Below are 10,552 nucleotides of genomic sequence, written 5' to 3'. Positions count from 1 at the left end.
AGGCGCCGGCCGGCCCCGGGCGCGGGGGACGCGGCGGCCCGCGGCCGGTTCCGCCCGTGCCAGGGCACAGCCTTCCCTCTGCCCCGCGCCCCGCGGCGCCCATCGAAATGCGGGAGGTACTTCGCTTTCTCCCGGCGAAGAACAAAGAAGCAGCAGCTTTCATTAAGGCTGGACCAGATGAATACGGATCTGACAAGTTTGTTTAAAAACCCCACTGCCCACGCCCGAAAACGATACTGCGCTTCTGTAAAATACAAAGTGTTGTCAATAACCATTATAGCAGCGATAATGATCTGAGAAGAGAACAAAGACATTTTGTAATATCTACATAACTTTATTAGAGCAAAATTATTTTAAAATGCCTGCGAATTCCCAAACCTCCTGAATACAAATGAATAAAAGTTTTTCTTCGGGCTAAAATCTTTGCTTGAATGTAAATTGTTTGGGTAAGTGAATTTGCACAGCAGCAAAGTTTGTTTGTCTTAGTCCAGTAGCTTTGCTTTAACGAACCAGATGTTTTGTCTGTAAATTGTCCAGAGGACTTTCACAGTTCTGACATGTAATAAGCCCCAGAAAATCAGAACTGGAATAGCTGCGTCCCTGCGATTAGGACCAGGCATTTCGGGAAGAGCATGGGGAAAATAGGAAAGTGTAAGCACGCTCAGTGTCCTCCTATTTGGAAACCTCATTTTAAACTGTAAGTAATCTTGTCCGAATCGATTCGCTTCTGCCTGGAGTTGACAGCAATTCTCCACCCAACCCCAGATATCAGAAATACATCCCCCACAAGAAAATCCCCAGGCACAGTGGGGAGCGGTGGGGGCGTTCGGCCGGGGAACGGGGCCACCCAGCTCCCGGCTGCACTCGGGCACCGGCAGCGCCGGCCCGGCCGCGGCTCTGCGGGGCGACGCCGCTGCTGCCCGAGAGCCGGGCCCCGCCGCCAGCAGCGGGGGCTCTGCCTTCCCTCTGGGACCGAGAAGGGCTGAGGACACCGAGCTGTCCCGGCTCCCGCTCGCCCCTGTCGGATCTTCTCTCCCGGGCTGAGCCCCGCTCGGCCCGGTCAGCTCGCCGCGCTCCCAGGGGCTGCGCCCTTTGGAGATGATGCTGAGTTAAAATGAGATCTATCGGCGCGATTCAGCCATCACTTTTCCCCCTCCCTCGAAAGGACTTGGGGTCCCTGAAGAAACAACCGGCCGCTGCTTTTAAGGAAATAAGCGGTACCATTTCAGAGCTACTGTAGCGTAATGCATTCGCTGGGGCAGTAGGAAAACCTTTTAAGAAAAATAGTTACAGATCCTGGAACTCCACCACGTGTGACAACAAAGGCTGTTGTCTCAGTAGAAGGTCTTTAGCTAATTTTACCTACACAAAGTTTTACTGGCTGCCGGCTTTGGGAACGCCTTTGTGGAGCCTGGCACTGATCCTCAGGGCTGGCTAATTTGAAAGGCATTTGGAGGATCCCGGAGAAGTGGAAGGGATTCCCCGCTTATTTCTCGCATCACCTGAAAGTTCCCATCGCACAGATGACACGGGTGCTCCTCAGCTGATCGCCTGTGACTCAACGCAATGATGATTTTGTTGTGCTCAGATACTCTTAAAAAAATAGTAGATGGGGGAAGTGGATAAAACTTAAATTCGCGAGCCATCCTTTTTTTTTTTTTTTTTTTTTTTTTTCCCCACAGAAACTTCCTTTCCTGGCGGGTTTTTTAGTGTTGGCACACAGCGCTTGCACATAGAAGTTTATCTGTACGAAGCTTCCCATGTGCCAGCAGCTCACCTGGACCCGGCGGCGGGCCCGCTCCGTGTCCCGCTGACCTCCAGGGGAAGGGAGGAGCGGCAGCGGCGGAGCTCGGGCTGGCACCCCGGGGGGACGCGCACCGGGCCGGGCACAGCGAGCGGCTGCCGCCCCCTCCTCTTCCTCCTCCTGCTGAGGACAGGGGCCGCCAGGACAGGGCAGGACAGACAGACAGCCCCAGCGAGGCTGGGGGGACACGCAGTCAGTCCCGGAGCGCCGCGTCCCCGCGGGCTCTCAGGGCGGGCCGCGCTGATCCCCGCACGGGCAGCGCGGGGCCGGGCATCCCGCACCCTCAGCCCTTCGCCGGGAAAAACTCACGGCCACAGCCGCGATCGGCACCGAGCAGGCCCCGGGCCCCGCTGCTGTCCCGCGCCGTGCCGGGCCCTTGTCCCCTCCCGGTGTCCCTCGGGCCCCGCCGTGCGCGGGGACAGCGCGGAACGGAGCCGGCCCCCCAGCTGGGCACCGGGGTCTGCACCGCCCGGGCCAGGTGAAACGTGGAAACTAAGAAAATCTGACACCACCATTGATTCCCTCTCTTTGTTCTCCTCTGTACACAATGGAGAGGAAGGAACGTGACTTTAAAATTGCAATTAACCAGCTTTCTGTCACTGGGTATTTATTCCTATCAAATCTTTCTTCTTCGAAAAAGCACTTCTAATTGTAAAGGAAAGCAAACGATTTAAAATACCTTATATCCTTCTGTAACCAGAGTTGCTTAAATTATGACTGGATGTGCCTAAACAGTCATCTCATTTTCCCACTGATTTTGGTCAGGTCCAGAAAGAATGGCATTTTTTTCTAATGTTTTAAAAGTATTAACTTCCTTTCAAACATTCTTTAACCTTTAATGTTTTGTAACTTGATGAAAAGGTCACTTTGTTCGGAGTGGATGCATCTGCTCCATAATTGTTCTAATATCAGGCAGAGCTCCATCCTAACACTACATTCTTTTATGAGGATTCTTTTCCCCTTAATATACTATTGTTAAGGTTACCATGAGTAATTGTTCTAAAGGCAAAGAGCTCCAGACCAAAGGATGCTCACACTTTATTTGATTTCACCAGCTTCAGATGTTTGGAGCTGTATTCAGCAGATGACATTAGCTGAGCTCTGAGAAGAATAACCTGAACTGCTTCACCTCTTCCCACTTGTGGGAGCCTGAGGGAGAACAGGAACAGAACAAATATCTGGATTTATAGACTGAGCTGCGTGACAAAATAGCACAAAATAAATACTGATTAATACTACTTTGGACCAGCAGCAAGTTTGATCCAAACATCTCAAAGTATTTTACAAAGGGCTGTGGCAGCTAGATGAGATATGGGTGGGGGAAGACCCAAGAGCAAATTGGAGATCCAGAGACCACTGGACATCAGCACCTCAAGGCTCAGCCTCGAAAAGTGAGAGGGTGGTAAAGACGTTGCTCATCTAATTACATTTTAGACTCCTTGCTGGGAAGGAAACAGAAGCTTTTCAGCATGTGTAAATCAATATTTATCATTAGGAGCAATCATATTTTGAATCTGCAGATTTAGCCAGTTTTGGTATAGAGAACCTCTGCTTATTGCTGTGTAAAAGCTTAGGAGATGAGCATGTTCATTGCCACCCACAGGCTGAGAATGCCCACCTGAGGGGCAGCTTGTGGCCTCAGCTCTGTGGCCAAACCTCACTCACTCTCAGCACTGTACCTGCTTTGCAGGAGCAGTGGTGATACCTGGCTGCATAGCAGAGATTGGAGCCAGAACCTTAAATTGATGCAATTGATCCCTCTAAAATACAACAGGATTTTCTAATTCTTACAAAATTCAAACATCCAGAGAATATGTTTAATTAAAACTTGGCTATACTTTTTTCTTTTTAAAGATTTTCTTTAAAAAAACCAAAGAAATGGGCTAATTATATTGCTTAGTATTCTAATATGCACTTTTTTTTTTTTTAATAACACACTTTTCTAGCCAGGCCAGTCCCTTGAGGACCAGTTCCTCATTTATAAGGAGGTCCCCAATGGGAGTTAAAAAGAGGCTATTTTATAAGAAGAAAATATATTCTGAAAGAGGAGCCATACAAAGATAACCCTGCATCATATATCAGTATGGAGGCTGGAATATGTATTCCAATGATGCAAATCTTCCCTTACAATAATTTGCTCGTTAGTGTTAGCAAAAGCCCAGATACTGATGTCTCTGTATTTGTTCTTCTATTTTTCATCACACTAATGCTTTTAACTAAAATTATTTCTTAAAATTTGCTTTATTTAATGAATTTAAAGGTCAATCCTCTTCCTTTCCATATGCAAATCCTATTAATAGTAGAGGTTTGATATTAATGGGAGTTAATAGAGTAGATACCCCCTTCACACAAGAAACCCCACAAGAGAACAAATTAACATCAAGATAATTTCAGTAAATTTGTTGCTTCTTTCTCCCCTTTGAGTAACCAAATACCAAGGCAACAGTACTTTGGGAACAGGAGTGACAGCCAGGGGAGGGATGAGATGTGAAGGGGCACACAGGGCCTCCCCAGCCTCCAAAGGCAGGGCTGCAGGGGAGGACACAGCCCCCAGCAGCTGGAGCCCATCATCATCATCATCATCATCACCTCCTCCACCTCCTCCTCCTCCTCCTCCTCAGCAGCCTCTCACAGCCCAGGAGCCAGGCAGGGCACAAGGTACCAACACCAAGAAACCCTTCCCCATCCTCCTAAAGAGGGAACAGGCAACTTCTGCTCCCTTCAGAGGCCACCAGCAGCTACTCAGGGAAAAACAGGCACTGCTGGAGCTGATGAGGGAGGGAGTGAAGTTACTGCCTCTGCCACCCTGTTTAGTGACTTTGGGAGTTTAACTGTCTGGTCATTGCTTTTCTATCTATAGTTACTGTGGCAGGACTCAGTGAGGTTTAATAGTATTTTTTTTTAACTACAGCTGTTGGTGTTAAAATAACAGCACTGATGTGCTTAAGGAGGTGGAGTTGGGGAAAGAGGAATAAACTCATTGCTTTCATCTGTAGTCCCTGTAGGAAAATACTCCCAGTGCTAATGAGTGAGGAACAACCCTGTCTAGCCTAACTTTTGCAGTAAAACTCTCTGCACTGTTTTTCAAGCAGGTGAATCCAGATACAAAACAGCAAAACATCAGCAGTCCAGAGCAGCTTCATCCTTGTTAAGAAATAAAGAATACCTGGTGCAGCCCCTGGCCTGGCCAGCCAAGCATGGCTCCTGCAGATCAGCCTCTTTTTAATTAGAGCAGGCTGAAGTAATGTGATTGGAAGATGTGGAGAAAGGGATGAACCATGGACTACAGCGTGGTGTTAATTTCCCTCTTATCAAAGGGCATTAACCCACTCCCTCCCGACACCAGGGAATTTTGCAAGGAAGCCCGTCCTCACTGCAGCCTCCTTCCTAGCTGTCACTCCTGAGCTGGAAAAGTTTTCCCATTACCTTTTCTCGGTGTACACCTAGTGACACTGGTGCACTGCAATCCTCAACAATATCCCTTCCCAAAACTCATAAGACCTCAGTTGTTTTAGGGAAAACAATTTTTGTTTCCTTAAATTGAATTTATTTTTCTCACTGTTTACCCCAAAGGGATTATTTTTTTTTTCTAAAACCCTGAACCTGGAAGCTGTTTTTATCCTTTGAAAAAGGTTGTGTGTGAGAACTATGAACAGCCCCTGGGAGCTGTGGACAGAGTCCTGCAATGCTCTTGGTCCATCCAACCTCTGATGGGGTTAGCAAGCACCACAGTGCTGTGGCCCTAAACCACACAGAGCTGCTGCTTCCATGGCTGGACAGGTTGAACAAATAATTTTTGCTTTTCTTGGCTCTTGGGATGTTGGAAGGTCCCTGTGAAAGAGGGACTGTGGGCAGTGACAGCCCTTGTGACACACACACAGCCTCCATCTCTCAGAGATAATGTTTCTGGCTCTTTGCAGACTGAAGCAGAAAGTGTCACACCGGGGCTTACATTAAGGTCACCTTTGCTTTCAGGGCCTTGATGTGGCCATAGATTTGCCAAGGGAAGGGCTGGAGGGTAGGAAGCACACTGAGATAAAAGGCATCACATTTCTGAGGAAGCCAGGTCCCTGTTCACAGACCTGAGTTCGGATTTTAGCTGAGACACACTCACAGCTCTCCTTGGCTCCTTGGCAAATAGAGAGCACAGAATTTGGTCTTGTGTTTGAAGTGTACGACAAAATAAAACTTACACTGCTTATGTTTGGGGGAGGTGAACACTGATTGCTACAAACATTCTGTTTCCAGCCAAACAGCAAAACTCTGTAATTGTCCAGGTAAGTCACAGGCTGGAAGGGTTTGCATTTTTACAAGACATTAGGTATAAATTACTTCCACAAACGGGAGCCTGGACGCAATAGAGCAACACAGTTGTCTGTTACAGCAAATCTGGCATTCCCAGCTTCAAATCTGCTACAGGCATTCTGGATTTTAATTAATATATTGTTTCATATGTATGAGTATTTCATGGTGGGATTTTTTTTTGTTTGTTTTCACACACTGCATTTTTAGCCTAAACAAAGTGTGTTCTCTGCATTGTTCTCAAAGCAATTGAATAAATATCACCGAGTCTATAGATCTGGCCTCCTTTCCAGTGAGCAGCACAGCAGTCATGCTTCACAGGAAAGGGATAACATCCTCCAGTGCAGCTGATAAGAGCAACAATTTACAAAGCCAGAGATCCGTTATGCAGTGAAAGCTTTATTACCATGACTTGATGTTACATCTACAACACATAAGGGTTAATCATTGCAGCAGTTTGCAGCTGGTTTGTGCTCCCAGGGGAGCCATAGCAATAGACTCCTGCGTGTAAGACAAGGTCAGCCTCCTCTCCTGGGGTCAGCAGGCCACCAGATAACACAGCTCCCAAACTTCTGCCCTGGGCAGACACAGGTGCCAAAGCCATTCTGTGGTCTGGTGTAGAGCGCTTCTTGTGGTTTTTGTTCTCCTCAATAAAAACACATTCCCAGCTCAGTGGTACATAATTGGAGGGTGAGTTCTCACAGCTACCCATCAGCAAGGGCTTTCTGTGGCAGCCCTGGGTTCAGGAGTCTGCTGGGTGCATGTAACATTTCACGGGAGACTTATTCTTAGTGGGCTGAGGAAACAGAGCAGTCAGAGCTGAGTTTAAGGGCCAAATCCTGCATAATTCCTTCAGTCTCGTGGTATAAAATGCTCACACGAGTGAAGTGGGCAGCATTAGGCTGTAACATTCTATTAATATTTATCTTCTACTGCTACAAGACAAAACAATAATCAAATAAGAAAAAGTTTAATCCTCAAATGCAGCTTTAATCTTCAAATTGGTTAGCTTATCAGAGGGGTAATATTTATTTTCAAAGACAGGCTGCTCGGAATGATCAGCTGAAATAGAAACCTATAAGTGAAAGGATGTAAGTTTATTGGGCAGTGTTGTCTATATTTATAGTTTCTGCTCAACCCATATTTCTGTTTTTATATGCATGTGTCAAAAATTAATATATGGCAAACTTCACCAACAGTTTTAAGAGATCCTAAAATATAATAAAATCAATAAATGATGTTCTGGCATAAATGTTTCTGTAGCTGAGGGTGGTCAGGTTCAAAGGGCAGCATCTGACCATTTCTCTTTCCCACCCTGCTGCAGAGTAAGACCCTCCCCTCAACTTCAAATCACTGGGGAGAGGGTAATTTAAGCTATACTTGATGTACCCTATACATCACTGTCTTCAGGACCAGGTTTAAAATTAAACTCTGATGTACAAAGTTAAACAAAAATGAGATAAAAATTGGCAGGGGTTGAAGAGGGTCAAAGTAGTCAAAACACAAGGTAGACTATTGCTTCTTTTGATTTATGTTATTCTGTGCACTAAAAAAATAAAATTATAGCTCTTGTGGAGACTTTTTTCATTGAGAATAACACATTTCTAATTTGTTTTCTATAGACTTCCAGGCATTTGCTCTGGAGTTGGAAGCATTTATTTATTTATTTATTTTGGCAGGGGACAAAGTATCCCCAACTGTTGGCAGAATATTCAAATTATCATTAGATGGAATCTTTGTTACTCACCAGCAAGTGAAGGAGAAAAGAATTTCACCTTCCATTAGTGGTTATCTTACATTGCACACATCTTGGATTTATTTGGAGTTTTGATTTCAGGCACCTTTTCTAAGCTACAGTTAGGTTTGGTAGCAGAAAGAAAGAGTTCAGTGAATGTTTCCTTTTGCATGTTTTACATGCACATAATGCAGTTACCTTCTAGAATTTCAGTACAGGAAAGATGCCAAAGAGCAGAGTCTTTTGAAACCAATTCAACAAAATCCTTGCAGGAAGTAAATTTTTTATGATGTAGTCAACTTTTCCACATATTGCCATTTACATGGTTAGTGCGTGGACCACAGGCAAAATCATTTGGAATTGTAATCTTTATTTTCTATAATATGATAATGAAATCAACAACTATCCACTAGAATCAAATTAATTTCTCTCTGTTACTCCAGTGGGAGGAATAAAAGGGTTCTACTGGCTAAACTGCCAGGCTAATGGGAAAATCAAAATAAAATCAGGTCCTTGGATTGCTGGCAAATAAAAAATGCTTATTTTAAACATAATGGTGGACATATACAGATCTTGAATTCTTTTAAAATCTGATCAAGCAAGTTTTTGATTTTCATCCATGAAAATCATATTGACTTTCTGTGGATTACAGCTGGCTAAAGTGTTGGCATGTTCTTAGGCTGTACAAGGGCATGAGACAGTGAAAGCCTCAAAACTCTGAAAATGTCTGAACTTGATTACAAATCTAACAGGAGAAAAACTTACCCTGTCCAGATGACTAAAAACCATTTTTTCTTAGCATTGTTTGCCACTGATACTGACAATGATGATTCTTGTTTGTTAATCTAGTGAAGATCCGATTAATACTCAGATTTTAGTCTTTCCCCCAGAATTCTAAGTGATACATTGTGTAAAATGCACACACTTTGTATGTGTCATGGTACAGGATTGACCTGCATATGTGCCATTAGTATACATAATTTGGCAAGCATTTATGTACTAATTGAATAAATGCAATCCTTCACAAACACCTGGCTGGAAAGCTGAAGTGCAGCAGCATACAACAGCAGGTTGTTTGAACAGATACAGCCAGCAAAGCAAAGATCCAATCTTAGAATAACTCTACTATTTGTGATCTATTGTGCCAAGCCCTCTGCATCTAACAGCTGGACAATATTTTTTGTATGACTAATTAAATCTTTCTGAAAGATCTGGGTTTAAAGAAAAAAACCCCCAAAAAACCCAAATCTTTTGGGGTCGCATAGAAGACTACTCATGCATTCTGTAACTCCACCAGATCACGTGTGGCAAAGAGCAGAACAGAGAGCTTGTTGGTTAGAAAATTATAATCCAAAATTTTCCTACATCCACTACATTTTGGGGAATCAGGAGAACGATGAATTGAGGAGATGATCACAAAGGTCACAAGGAATTGCTGCAGAATTCAAAAAATATGTAAATGATGTAAATGATGAAAGATGTAGGATCTTACAACCAAGGCTCAGAATGAACACAGGAGCCATTCTGAGGCTGAGAGCTGCTCACAAATTAGGTAAAAAGCAAAAAGATTTGAGAACTCCAAAAAGCAAGACTGTCAGCTGTTAGAAATACCTGCAACCCATTAAAACCACCTGCTTAGCATGAGTGAGATGTCTTCCTGATGTCTCCATGCAGCAACCAAGCTCCTGTTCCCTAGGAGAGGGACATGGCACAGAAAATGGACTGATTGATTCCTTCTTGCACTGAGCATCTGACGGGGGTAACTGATCAGTTTATGGGTGTTACACTGAGTTTATGGATGTCACACTGAGTGTGTCACTGCCCTGCCAAGGGTGCCTGCCTAGGAAGGACCTGATTCAGAGCTCATCAAGCTCAGATTTCCACTGGCCGGGTTCTGGATCAGGTCTTTTCCATCCCAGTGCAGCTGTGAGATGCAGCTTTCCACAGTGTCTTATTCTGTCCTTTTTTAGTGCATTGCATTTTTCTGGAGCAAAATCTGCCCACTGACATGTACAGATTCTCTGTCCTGCTTATTAATGACATTTTTCCACTCCCTGTGTTTACCAAGGAAAGCAATCATGCCTTAACTTCCCTCTGTGTGTGCTCAGATTTGCATTATTTTGCTCAGGCACTTGCAGAGGTACTGTGCTCCGAGCAATGATAAAGAACCCAGTCTATAATTTAATAACCCTCCTCTGACTAATTAGTATTCACTCAATGAACAAAGGCTTTTCAGAGGTCCAGTCAAAGGCCTAAGCACCATTTAAGTCTAGCTTATTCCTCAAGGCACCTCTGAACTGAATTGGGCCCCGTTTTATTAAATTACAATAGAAAGACTGCCATGTCAAGTGCACTGATGCTGGGAGCCCCAACCTCACAGGACCTCACAGGGATAAGTAATCATCACTTATGCTAATAGCACATTTGACTCGGTGGGATGACACATGAGGATGGACTACTTACTTGACTAAGATTAGTAAGAACAGGCATGTTACCCAGAACAAATGACTTCAAAATGCCCAGCTGCAGCGAAGTGCTGACTCCATCAGTGAGTGTTGTGAGGGTGAATGAAGGGCAGGATATGATCTCTAGAAACCCCGTTGGATGCTATTATTGAATTGGTGACAGTTTTGCAGATTTCTAACCCATAATAAACCTCAGCTTTGCCTCCTCAGTGACACGCTTCTCTCCACTGCTTTTCTGCTCTGCCT

The sequence above is a fragment of the Passer montanus genome, unplaced genomic scaffold (assembly GCF_014805655.1).
Source record: "Passer montanus isolate IOZ18808 unplaced genomic scaffold, ASM1480565v1 scaffold113, whole genome shotgun sequence".
In the NCBI taxonomy this organism is placed as follows: domain Eukaryota; kingdom Metazoa; phylum Chordata; class Aves; order Passeriformes; family Passeridae; genus Passer; species Passer montanus.
Note: the sequence above shows the minus strand (reverse complement) of the source record.